Source organism: Capra hircus, chromosome 14 (assembly GCF_001704415.2).
Source record: "Capra hircus breed San Clemente chromosome 14, ASM170441v1, whole genome shotgun sequence".
Classification (NCBI taxonomy): domain Eukaryota; kingdom Metazoa; phylum Chordata; class Mammalia; order Artiodactyla; family Bovidae; genus Capra; species Capra hircus.
This window is the reverse complement of record NC_030821.1, coordinates 39,613,848-39,627,994: the sequence shown is the minus strand read 5'-3', so window position 1 is coordinate 39,627,994 and position 14,147 is coordinate 39,613,848.

Genomic DNA, 14,147 nt, shown 5'->3' with positions numbered 1-14,147 from the left:
TAAAAGCTAATTCAGACATGCTTGAAGCCAAAGATTTTTTTCCTTTTTTTTTGCATTCAGAAAATATTGACTCATTGAAATTCATGAAATAAAAAAAATTTAAAATATTCTAAGATTCATTCTTTCTTTTGATCTCTTATGTTGAAGGATAATGTCTTAGATAATGTTGAGTTTGGTCAGTAAATAAATTAAGCTCTAGAAAACATATAGGCATAATGCAATAAAAGAGCCAGGGTAGATATCTCAAAGGCTATAATAACTAAATTGTTATTATAGTAGTTAGCACATACTGAAAGCTATTCTGTGCCAGGCACTGTACTAAAGACTTTAAATGTACTGTTTCATTTAATATTCACAACCATCCTGTGAGGCAGGTACTACTGATCTGGGGTGGCCTCAATCTGCAGCAGCTTGAAACAGGGTTTCACTTACTGCCCAGATACTGAAGTCAGGAGGTGGCAGTGAGAACACTGAATCCCAGCCACTAGAACACCAGGGACCCAATGGCCAGTGGCAAGGCCCCTGGCCCTTCAGCTCTGTAGAAATGAATTCCCACACAGAAAGAAAGTAGTAAAGCAAGTAAAGTGTTTATTAGGAGAAAAAAAGGGTACATGTGAATAGACATACAGTCACAGTCTTATGGTAGTTTTAATCATTCATATGGAACATTTCTTCTGGGTTTCCTTTGGCCAATCATCTTGCTTTGCCTGGTTTTGAGTTCATATTTGGTTTATCTCAGGGTCCTCCCATATGTGCACATACATCTCTTAAGATGGATTCTAGTGAAGAGGCCTATTAACATCACTCCCTCTCTCAATGGCCAAAGAGCCTCTCTGGGTATGTATAGTTAGGAAGAGCTTCTTGACTTCAAGAATGAAGAAAATACAGTGTTTTATCTTTTATCTGAGCAAGGTTCAGCTTCTCTTCCCTCCCACTATTAGCTTCATCTTGGATTATTTGTTCATATGTGACAAACTCCAGCTGCTCAGTTTGGGCCCCATCTTTCTCCTGGCTCACTGCTATTATCTCCTTTTAGCAGATGAGGAAATAGAGGCATAGAAAGGTTTAGTAGCTTACCGTAGGATACACAGCAATTAATTGCCAAAGATAGCTTTATTCCTAGGCAATTAGGTTGAAAAATCCATATTCTTAAGTAGATTGTTAACATTCATTTTAATTATTAGAGAACCCTTTTTTCATTAAGCTCGTCTATCACAACAAACTTTTGATTGTAATATGTTTTCATGAGCTAGAGATAATGGTTTATTAATATAGTGTTTTAATTAGAATGTTTCTATTGGCTCCATTTTATTAAAAATTAAGTTTCCCTCATATTTCATCTCAGAGGATACTCTCCCTAGCAAAATTTGAGCTAAATTTGCATAGTATCTATTACAAAAAATTTGGTCTCATCTCAGGGTCACTGTAATACAAGCAGATATGAAACGAGTGAGTAGGAGCATATTTCTGCCTTTTTAGTACTAAGCCCTGAAATGTCAGTAAAACAAGCTACAGCTATAGTTTTACTGTTAATTTGATATACCATTACTTATATGTACACATGCTTCCCAGATGCTGCTACTGGTAAAGAATCCACCTACCAATGCAGGAGACCCAAGAGGCTTGGGTTTGATCCCTGGATCTGGAAAAACCCCTGGAGTAGGAAATGGCAACCCACTCCAGTATTCTTGCCTGGAGAATCCCATGGACAGAGAAGCATGGTGGGCTACTGTCCATGGGATCAAAAAGAGTCAACCGAGTGAGCACACACACACACACACACACACACACACACACACATTTATATATATACACATAATTTTTATACAGAGTTGTATAGTTATATGCTTATATAAAATAGGCTTCTATAACAGATTAACAGGCTTTTCCTTCCAGTGGGAGCTCAGGCGTTTTGCAAAGAAAGATTTTTTATATAATGCAAAACAGATTTATTTACATGCACAACAATGAGTATTGTTGTTGTCCAGTTGCTAATCATAACTGACTCTTTGTGACTCCATGAACTGCAGCACGCCAAGCTTCCCTGTCCTTACTGTCTTGGATTTGCTCAAACACATGTCCATTGAGTCAATAACACCATCCAAACATCTCATCCTCCGGTGCCCGTTTCTGCTCCTGCCCTCGGTCTTTCCCAGCATCAGGGTCTTTTTCAATGAGTCAGCTCTTCACATCAAGTGACCAAAGTATTGGAGGATTAAGATGCTGGATAAAAAGGAAAGCAGTCTTCTGTCAAATGGAGATCAAGATTAAGTAGCTGGTTTTGAGACCTACTGTAGTCAGAAGATTTGCTGTGTTACCTTCAGAAGTTAAATCTTTTTTACTGGATGCTTCAGTAGACTTGTAAAACAGACTTTGATGCTGGGATAGTTACCATAATTCCTTTTGACAGCCAAGATGGTTTCAGCTGGATTTGGTCCACTGGCCACTATTTGCCAACCACTAATGATGTAGGTGATGTTCTCATGTGTTCTGAATCAGAGTATACTTTGGTGAATTAGCTTCTACACTGCCTGCTTTATTGTACAGTAGGGTATTTCCAACTACATGTAGGAAAAAGACAAAACCCAAACTGAATTTCTTAGTGAAGGAAACATCAATTTATACAACTGGAAAGTCTAGGCATAAATTCAACATTAGGCCAGATTTGATCCAGGAATTCAAATAATGCCATAAGGTATTTGTTTTTCTCTACCTCTTGATTTAGCCCTCTGGTTGTTAGGTTTAACTTCAGGCTACCTTTGATGGTCTCAGGCACTTCATGACTCACATCTTTTTCCTGCCAGTAGTTTCAAGGGAAAAGTCATCCACTGAAGTCCTGGCAGTCATTGGGATCAAACCAGTCTGGGGGATATGTGCATCCCTGCACCAATGATTGTTGTAACAGGATAATTGGAATTATGCTAATGAATCAATAATGTGTCAGTGATCAAACTAATCTTCCTTATATATCCCTGAAATTAGGACTGATGCCATTCCTGAATCACACAGACCAAGAATGGACAAATAACTGTCCTCAGAGATAACATGGAATACTGAGAAAGAAATTGTAGGTGGCAACTATCAGTTGTATTTACTTCTTGCAATTGAATACAGTTTCATGAAAAAAATCATATTAAGATTACAGAATATATAAGCAATGACTATCACTTCTTATGCAAAACCAATCCTGAATACTTTGTTATGAGGGAAATGACCACTTCAGACCACTCAGACTACAGTTCTGTCTCCTCATTATATCATCCCAACTCTTTGAATTCCCTGAATCATTTGATCATATATATAGTAGTCCCCCATTTTTCACAAGGGGTGTATTTCAGGACCCCCAGTAATATCTGAACTTGCAGGTAGTACTAAACTCTCTATATACTATGTTTTTTCTATACATACATACCTATAACAAAATTTAATTTATAAATTAGGCACAGCAAGAGTATCCAAATCATCAACATCATTACACTTGTGTTTTGGGGACATCAAGTAAAATAATGGTTACTTGAATACAAGTTCTGCTGAAATATCATGACAGTCAATCTGATAACCAACTAGTTACAAAGTGATTAAAGGATTAAAGGATAGGATAAATCCTATCACTAAATCTTATATCTAAATTTCATCATCCTACTCAGAATGAGATGAAATTAAAAACATGGGTTGCTTGTCTTTGGAATTTTTCATTTAATATTTTGGGATCTTGATGGACCTTGGGTAACTGAAACTGTGAAAAAATGTGAAATATCAAATAAAGGAAAGGCTACTGAATATCTCCACACCTATGGTTACCTCTTCTATGCAGGTGAAGAAGATAGCATTCATTTGTATATCTCCACTGATTTCATCATGATTGACAAAGAGTAAGACTCCTAGTAAATATTTATTTCTTGAATAAATTATCTCCATTTCTAATCACATAACAAGCAACAATGTTATATGATACTAGATTACATTAAAAAATTGACTCAGACTACCATGTAGCCTGATATAGCATGATACACTACAATCAATATCACTGTCTCCCCCTTTGTCCAAGAATACTCCATTCTTTGTTCAAAAGTTTTACACATTATAGAGATTACATTGAGGCAGGAGAGAGAAGGCCCCTAGGCTAAGCAGCTGAAGACATCCTCTGTGGACAGATACTCCAAAATAGCAAGACAGAGAAGAAGCTGAGCCCTGCCCAGATAAGAAATAAAGGACTAATATTTCTCATTCTCAAAGTCAAGGAGATCTTCACCACTAATCAGTTCAGTTCAGTTCAGTTGCTGAGTCGTGTCCGACTCTTTGTGACGCCAAGAATCGCAGCACACTAGGCCTCCCTGTCCATCACCAACTCCCGGAGTTCACTCAGACTCACGTCCATCGAGTCCGTGATTCCATCCAGCCATTGAATCCTTTCTCGTCCCCTTCTCCTCCTGCCCCCAATCCCTCCCAGCATCACAGTCTTTTCCAATGAGTCAACTCTTCGCATGAGGTGGCCAAAGTATTGGAGTTTTAGCTTTAGCATCATTTCTTTCCAAGAAATCCCAGGGTTGATCTCCTTCAGAATGAACTGGTTGGATCTCCTTGCAGTCCAAGGGACTCTCAAGAGTCTTTTCCAACACCGCAGTTCAAAAGCATCAGTTCTTCGGTGCTCAGCCTTCTTCACAGTCCAACTCTCACATCCATACATGACCACAGGAAAAACCATAGCCTTGACTAGATGGACCTTAGTCGGCAAAGTAATGTCTCTGCTTTTGAATATGCTATCTAGGTAGGTCATAACTTTTCTTCCAAGGAGTAAGCGTCTTTTAATTTCATGGCTGAAGTCACCATCTGCAGTGATTTGGGAGCCCCAAAAAATAAAGTCTGACACTGCTTCTACTGTTTCCCCATCTATTTCCCTTGAAGTGGTGGGACCCGATGCCATGATCTTCATTTTCTGAATGTTGAGTTTTAAGCCAACTTTTTAACTCTCCTCTTTCACTTTCATCAAGAGGTTTTTTTAGTTCCTCTTCATTTTCTGCCATAAGGGTGGTGTCATCTGCATATCTGAGGTTACTGATATTTCTCCCGGCAATCTTGATTCCAGCTTGTGTTTCTTCCAGTCCAGTGTTTCTCATGATGTACACTGCATATAAGTTAAATACGCTAGATGACAATATACAGCCTTGACGTACTCCTTTTCCTATTTGGAACCAGTCTGTTGTTTTATGCCCCGTTCTAGCTGCTGCTTCTTGACCTGCAGACAGATTTCTCAAGAGGCAGGTCAGGTGGTCTGGTATTCCCATCTCTTTCAGAATTTTCCACAGTTTATTGTGATCTGCACAGTCAAAGGCTTTGGCATAGTCAATAAAGCAGAAATAGATGTTTTTCTGGAACTCTCTTGCTTTTTCCATGATCCAGCAGATGGATGTTGGCAATTTGATCTCTGGTTCCTCTGCCTTTTCTAAAACCAGCTTGAACATCTGGAAGTTCACAGTTCACATATTGCTGAAGCCTGGCTTGCAGAATTTTGAGCACTACTTTACTAGCATGTGAGATGAGTGCAATTGTGCGGTAGTTTCAGCATTCCATGGCACTGCCTTTCTTTGGAATTGGAATGAAAACTGACATTTTCCAGTCCTGTGGCCACTGCTGAGTTTTCCAAATTTGCTGGCATATTGAGTGCAGCACTTTCACAGCATCATCTTTTAGTATTTAAAACAGCTCAACTGGAATTCCATCACCTCCACTAGCTTTGTTCGTAGCAATGCTTTCCAAGGACCACTTGACTTCTCACTCCAGGATGTCTGGCTCTAGATGAGTGATCACACCATCGTGATTATCCAGGTCATGAAGATCTTTTTTGTACAGTTCTTCTGTGTATTCTTGCCACCTCCTCTTAATATCTTCTGCTTCTGTTAGGTCCATACCATTTCTGTCCTTTACTGAGCCCATCTTTTCATGAAATGTTCCCTTGGCATCTCTAATTTTCTTGAAGAGATCTCTAGGCTTTCCCATTCTGTTCTTTTCCTCTATTTCTTTGCATTGATCACTGAAGAAGGCTTTCTTATCTCTTCTTGCTATTCTTTGGAACTCTGCATTCAGATGCTTACATTTTTCCTTTTCTCCTTCGTTTTTCACCTCTCTTCTTTTCACAGCTATTTCTAAGGCCTTCCCAGACAGCCATCTTGCTTTTTTGCATTTCTTTTCCATGGGGATGGTCTTGATCCCTGTCTCCTGTACAATGTAATGAACCTCATTCTATAGTTCATCAGGCACTCTATCTATCAGATCTAGGCCCTTAAATCTATTTCTCACTTCCACAGTATAATCATAAGGGATTTGATTTAGGTCATACTTGAATGGTCTAGCGGTTTTCCCTACTTTCTTCAATTTAAGTCTGAATTTCATAATAAGGAGTTCATGATCTGAGCCGCAGTCAGCTCCTGGTCTTGTTTTTGTTGACTGTATAGAGCTTCTCCATCTTTGGCTGCAAAGAATATAATCAGTCTGATATCAGTGTTGACCATCTGGTGATATCCATGTGTAGAGTCTTCTCTTGTGTTGTTGGAAGAGGGTGTTTGCTATGACCAGTGCATTTTCTTGGCAAAAATCTTATTAGTCTTTGCCCTGCTTCATTCCGCATTCCAAGGCCAAATTTGCCTGTTACTCCAGGTGTTTCTTGACTTCCTACTTATGCATTCCAGTCCCCTATAATGAAAAGGACATCTTTTTTGGGTGTTAGTTCTACAAGGTCTTGTAGGTCTTAATAGAACCGTTCAACTTCAGCTTCTTCAGCGTTATTGGTTGGGGCATAGACTTGGATTACCATGATTTGAATGGTTTGCCTTGGAGATGAACAGAGATCATTCTGTCGTTTTTGAGATTGCATCCAAGTACTGCATTTTGAACTCTTTTGTTGACCATGATGGCTACTCCATTTTTTCTGAGGGATTCCTGCCCGCAGTAGTAGATATAATGGTCATCTGAGTTAAATTCACCCATTCCAGTCCATTTTAGTTGGCTGATTCCTAGAATGTCAACGTTCACCATTGCCATCTCTTGTTTGACCACTTCCAATTTGCCTTGATTCATGGACCTGACATTCCAGGTTCCTATGGAATATTGCTCTTTACAGCATTGGACCTTGCTTCTATCAGCAGTCACATCCACATCTGGGTATTGTTTTTGCTTTGGCTTCATCCCTTCATTCTTCCTGGAGTTATTTCTCCACTGATCTCCAGTAGCATATTGGGCACCTACCTGCTGGGAGCCAGCATGAGGAATCCCACCCATGGCAAAGGTCATGAGGAAGGAAGCCCAACAAAATGCAAAGGCGTGATCTGGCTTCGGGGGTTCCCCCTTGGTTTTCCTGAACGTCTGGCCCCCCAAAAACAGACTCTGCCTGCCTTATTGTACTGTGCTTTTCCGCTCTTCTGACACTCTCTGGTAAAAGTTAACTTAGGGCTTCAGTCTTCTGCATTTGAAAGGAATGTTTCAGCTCAAACCCCCTCTGATGGCTCTCTAATTTGCCTAACAGGTTCCCCGGACTTTTTACAATTTGTGAATTGTTTACAGCCCCCCAACTGCGAAAGGCACAAAGCTTAAAGCATCTTAAGTATACAGAGCCTTTTCTAAAGAGCTAAAAATCATATTGGTGATGGATTTTCACTGTTGAGTCAATGACTGTTGCCAGGCCTCCATATTCTTTATCTTTTAACACCTGAAGGATATTAATCAATGTAATTGGGATATAGAAAAAGGAATATAGTAGTTTTGATGTTAGCAACACTAGACTTTTGAGTTAACTACTTTTCTTTGTTATAAATCACTGTACTCCTTTTACTTGTTGTAAATTGTTGTGCCTTTGCTATGTAAGAGTTAACTTTATTTAGTGCTTTGTGAGAGTGGCACCAGACTTTGGGAAGAACAAGACAAACAAGTCTTCTGGTTGACAAACCCTTATCAGAAAAGGGCCGTAAAATGGTAATTGGCCCTCTGGCCAGAAGATGATGTAAATCACCTAAGACTTGTGTATACAACTAGGTATGCAGAAAGAAAGCCTGGTTTTGATAAGAGTCAGGGCTGCTGATGCTGCATAATTTTATATTATCCATTGATGTCTATGTACAAAAAAAGGTATAAAAGGCCTTTCTGGACAATAGGGGATGGTCCAGTCGCTGGACTGGTTTCCCCCGTGTCTCCTTTTTATTTTCAGGCTGAATTCCCATCTGGGGCGTAGAGGCTCGCCATGTATACTTACTTGCCCTGGCTTCTAAGATCCGTGAGAGAGAGAGCCCAAGGCAGGGCACTCTCCGATATTCAAACGGGTGCTGGTGGCCCAACGTAGATGGTGCAAATCACTTGTCCTGATATTTTATTGGCTTTCCCCATAAACCAAGTTATTCAGCCTCTTTTCTCCACTAAATTTTCCTACTGTACTATTTCTTCGTAATTTCTCTTATATTTCTAAATAAATAAGTTTTTTCTCGCCTACTCCATCTCCCCTTTGAATTCCCTGGATCCACTGGGGCAGGATCCCGGCACCTACTGACCTGGGGAGTTCCTCTTTCAGTATCCTATCATTTTGCCTTTTCATACTCTTCATGGAGTTCTCAAGGCAAGAATACTGAAGTGGTTTGCCATTCCCTTCTCCAGTGGACCACATTCTGTCAGACCTCTCCACCATGACCCACCCGTCTTGGGTTGCCCCACGGGCTTGGCTTAGTTTCATTGAGTTAGATAAGGCTGTGATCCTAGTGTGATTAGATTGACTAGTTTTCTGTGAGTATGGTTTCAGTGTGTCTGCCCTCTGATGCCCTCTTGCAACACCTACCATCTTACTTGGGTTTCTCTTACTTGGGCATGGGGTATCTCTTCATGGCTGCTCCAGCAAAGCACAGCCACTGCTCCTTACCTTGGATGAGGGGTATCTTCTCACTGCCGCCCTTCCTGGTCTTCAACGTGGGATAGCTCCTCTAGGCCCTCCTGCGCCCCATGCAGCCACCACTCCTTGGACATGGGGTTGCTCCTCCCGGTCGCCACTCCTGGCCTTGGGCGTGGGGTAGCTCCTCTCAGCCATGCTTAATGGGCCGGTCGCAGCCGCCTGCACTTAGTGCACCAGTCGCAGCACAGAGAGGCTCCTTGGATGTCCTTGGAGGTCAAAAAGAGATAACATCACCTTATAGTGAAGAAGTGAAGTCACTCAGTTGTGTCCGACTCTTTGCGACCCCGTGGACTGTAGCCTGTCAGTCTCCTCCATCCATGGGATTTTTCAGACAAGAGTAATGGGGCGAGTTACCATTTCCTTCTCCAGGGGATCTTCCCAACTCAGGGATCGAACCCATGTCTCCACATTATAGGCAGATGCTTTTACCGTCTGAGCTATCAGGGATGTCCTAAGTGATGTCAACCTCCCTTTAGACCTCTTCACTAGAATCCATCTTGGCTAAGAGATGCACACATGGGAGAACCCTGAAATAAGTCAAATACAGACTGAGAATGGGGTAAAGCAAGATGACGGGCCAAAGGAAACCTGGAAGAAATGTCCCATATGAGTGACTCAAACTACCATGAGTATGTGACTCTTTGAGCCCACCCATGTGTCTATGCACATGTACTATTTTTCCTCCTAATAAATACTTATTTCACTATTTTCCATCTCTATATGGTAATTCATTTCTACACCGCCGATGGGCCAGGGCCTAATCACCAACCACTGGTTCCTGGTGGTCTGGTGACTAGAATTCCATGCTCTCACTGTTGTGTCATGATTTAAATCTCTGGCCTGGAACCAAAACCCTGCTTCAAGCTACAGCCAAGGACACCTGAGGTCAAAGTGACCCATGAGAGGAGAAATAGATAGAAATAGAAAGAGTAGTACAAAATCTGGGCCTTAGCATCTAATTTGGGATTTTGATGACACTGCTTAAAATCACAATTGAAGAGCTTCTCAAAAATACAAGTTGCTAAACAGTCACTGTATCTACAAAGTCTTATCAGTTGCCCCAGGCTGAGTCCAGTCTTAAATACTGCACTTGATGGCTATATGATCTTGAGTAAATCAGTTAATCCCTTTTTACTTCAGGTTCTTCATGAATAAAATGAAAAAAGTGAACCATGATATTCTTAAACTCCATTCTAGCTCAAAGAATTTATAATCTTGCCATATATCAAGGATATAGTGCATGCTCAGGTAACATTTATGTAGAGAAAACAGAATTGTGATTTGAATATTTTTAAATATTTTTATTTTGGAATAATTTTAGATTTACAGAAAAATTGCAAAGTTAGTACAAAGAGCTTGTATATACCCTACACCTAGTTTTACCTATTAATAATATTGATATTCTTATTACAACCAAGTGAATATTGATAAATTGCTATTAAAGTTCATGCTCTATTCAGATTTCCTTCGTTTTAACCTCATGTACTTTTTCTGTTTGGGGATCTCATTTAAGACAACGCTCTATATTTAGTAGCCATGTCCCCTTTGATTCCTCTTGACTATGACACTTTCTCACACTTTTCCTGTTTTGATGACCTTGACCATTTTGAAAAATACTGGTCTAGTATTTTGTAAAATGTGTCCCAGTTGAGACTTATCTTCAGATTTTCATGATTAGACTGCAGTTATGAGTTTGAGGCGTGAAGACTACAGAAGTGAAAGTGCATTTTCCATTACATCACATGGAGGCTGCATAATATCAACATGACTCATGACTGCTGATGGTGACCTTGAGCACCTGGCTGAGGTAATAAGACTTGATTTTTTTTTATTTAAAAATTATGTTGTGCCTTTTATGTGTTAGTTCCTATGTTAGATGTTGAACAAATAAAGATAGTCCTTGCTCTCATTGACAGTACAGTCAAATAGGGAAACTTAACCAAATAACTTCACAACTAATTTTGTATCTATATCTACACCTGTATCATCTACATTAGCCATAAAATAGGGGCAATTCAATTAAGTTGACGGATCAAGAAAAACCTCTCCAAGAAATGATACTTAAGTAGAAATGTAAATCATTTGTAGGAGAAGGCTAGACAAAGAGATTTGCAAAGAGCTTAAGACAGAGAGAATCGTTCATCTGAACATCTTGCTTAGCTGATTGACAGAGGAGAGAATGAGAGCGAGAAAGAGAGAGAGGAGAAAGAGGTGCGAGAAATGGCCTGAAATGATAAAATGAAGTTGAAAGTTGTTCAAAACATCCTTAGCATTTCCCTGAGCTTGATTAAAATGTAGACAGCTTTCTTCCCGACTACGTGTCCCTGCCCTCCCTTTTCTTAGAGCCTGTACTTCAGAAAATTTGAAACTGTGATTTCTTTCTCTGATCTTTTGAAGTGTAAATCACTTTACAATCCAGATATGTCTTTCTCAAGGACTTGGGAGCCATCCCTTTGAACAGCAATCATTGAAGGAGATAGCAGCCCTGCCTCCCATTCTCTGTAGGAGACTAGGTACTTAATTTCAAAAAGGGAAAATTAGCAAACCCAGCTGGTCTAATCACATTGACCAGTCTCCCTGCTAGTGTCCTTCTGTACTTTCCCATCAGTTCACCCTACAGTTTAAAATATCCCTTGACTTTTGTTTCAGCAGAGTTAAATTCTCTCCCTTTTTGCAATAGTGAATAAAATTTTATCTGTTTCAACTAGTCTGGTATAAATCAAGAATACCTAGAACAAGTGGAAGAAGTTGTTTAAAAAATTGATTTAGTGATATCAGAGATTTTGAAAACCCACAGAACTTGAGGGGCCAAAATCCTAACAAAAAAGAGAAGCCAACAATAGATACAATTTTTTTTTTTTTTTTTTTTTTTTTGCAAACCATGTGAGTAACCTAGAATGGTGACTGAATGGCTGAGAAGCTGAGAAGAATTTTCAGAAATTTCATCTGATGTGATTTCTACAAATATTTCTGCCTGTGACAAAACTTCTTTCTCATCCCTTGGAATCTGGGCTGTGTATGACTGCTTTGAACAATGGAATGCAGAAGTGATGTTCTGAAATTTCTAAGTTTTAGTATGAAGATTGTCTTGCTGCTTCAACTACTTCTCTCTTGGGACACAGCCAACTCATTGTGGGGATCTCAAAAGCCACATAAAAATGTCCACATGGAGGATTCAAGTAGAAGAATGGTCACAGCTGCATTATTCATAAGTACACAGTCCAAATGTTTATTAACATTAGAGTAGATAAATACAATGTGACATGTTCATACAATGGAACACTGGAGAGAATGAAAATAATCTACTGTTGTATGCAGCAACTGTATGAATTGCAAGACTATACTATTGAATTAAAAATAAGCAAATCTAACCTACGGCTTGATTTACTCTTATGTATCATAATTATCTATGATTAGTAGATACCCATGGAGAAGATGGAAATGTTTTGACTAGAAGATGCTTGGGGAATACTTCTGTAACACAAGTAATGTTCTATTTTTTTACCTGGGTAGTGTTTATAAGGGTGTGTTCACTTTGTAACAATTCATTGAGCTGTTCTGTACATCATAATCTAATTACAATTTTTACCAAAAAAAAAAAAAAAGGACAAAACTTCAGATAACAGTGGTGCAAGCATTCCTTCAGTTCAGCTCAGTTCAGTTCAATCGCTCAGTCGTGTCCGACTCTTTGTGACCCCATGAATCACAGCACGCCAGGCCTCCCTGTCCATCACCATCTCCCGGAGTTCACTCAGACTCATATCCATTGAGTCAGTGATGCCATCCAGCCATCTCATCCTCTGTCATCCCCTTCTCCTCCTGCCCCCAATCCCTCCCAGCATCACAGTCTTTTCCAATGAGTCAACGCTTCGCATGAGGTGGCCAAAGTACTGGAGTTTCAGCTTTAGCATCATTCCTTCCAAAGAAATCCCAGGGTTGATCTCCTTCAGAATGGACTGGTTGGATCTCCTTGCAGTCCAAGGGACTCTCAAGAGTCTTCTCCAACACCACAGTTCAAAAGCATCAATTCTTCGGCGCTCAGCCTTCTTCACAGTCCAATTCTCACATCCATACATGACCACAGAAAAAAACATAGCCTTGACTAGGCGGACCTTAGTCAGCAAAGTAATGTCTCTGCTTTTGAATATACTATCTAGGTTGGTCATAACTTTTCTTCCAAGGAGTAAGTGTCTTTTAATTTCATGGCTGCAGTCACCATCTACAGTGATTGTGGAGCCCCCCCCAAAAAAAGTCTGACACTGTTTCTACTGTTTCCCCATCTAGCCATGGCTGATAGCTTTTATCAATACTTTAGGAGCAGGAAGAAAGATTGGAAGTTTATGAAAGAATTTAGAAGTTCTAAATGTATGCTGCAAAATATATATAATAGAAATTGGAATTATTTTAAACCCTATTGTGAAATCTAATTTGTGTTGGTGTCAAGAATATGTCCCCTTTCCTGGTTTATTGATCATTTCCTTTAATCTTTTGGAGTCCATGTTGCCAGACAGCTTAGTTTTTTTGCTTTGTTTTCTGTTTTGTATGGCAAGAAATTAGCTCTCTTTCCTTGTTACCACTGATCTCATTCTAATTCAGTAAATGAATTGTATTCTGGGCCAAAACAGCTCAAGCTCGATTGTCTTATCCTTCAGCATATTTTGTTTTCTAATTTACATTTCTCCATCTAGTTTTTATCTTTAAATGTCACACACTAAACTGATGGCTTTCAATCTGAAGCATAAAATTTCTCAGTTTTCACAAAGGAAACAGCCTTCTCTGCCTATCAAATAAAGCATCAGAGAGAAATGTGACTGTTTGTAAAGTCATTTCAACTGGTTCAGAGAGTCTACTCTCACCTATTCACTTAGTGCCATTAAACCTGACCACTTCCAGCCCTTGAATGATTCCTGTGTTGGTTAAAGTCTGTGTGTAGATTTCATGCCGTGCGACTAAGTTATTATGGTTGCTAAGCTATTTCCTCTCCTCAGAGATCCTGTACAGCCCCTTCTCAATGATAATTGTACATTTTTCCCCATCTGTTCTTTTGTTGAGCTTCTGGTCACATTTCTGTACTATTTGTTGCCATTTAAAAAAATTATGGTGATATTCAGCTTTTAACTCTTGGGTTGTATATATTAAAAAAAAAAAGTTATTACTATACTATGCTAAAGCATGAAGGTACATAGCCAAAAATGCATAATCAGAGAGCACCACTGACTTA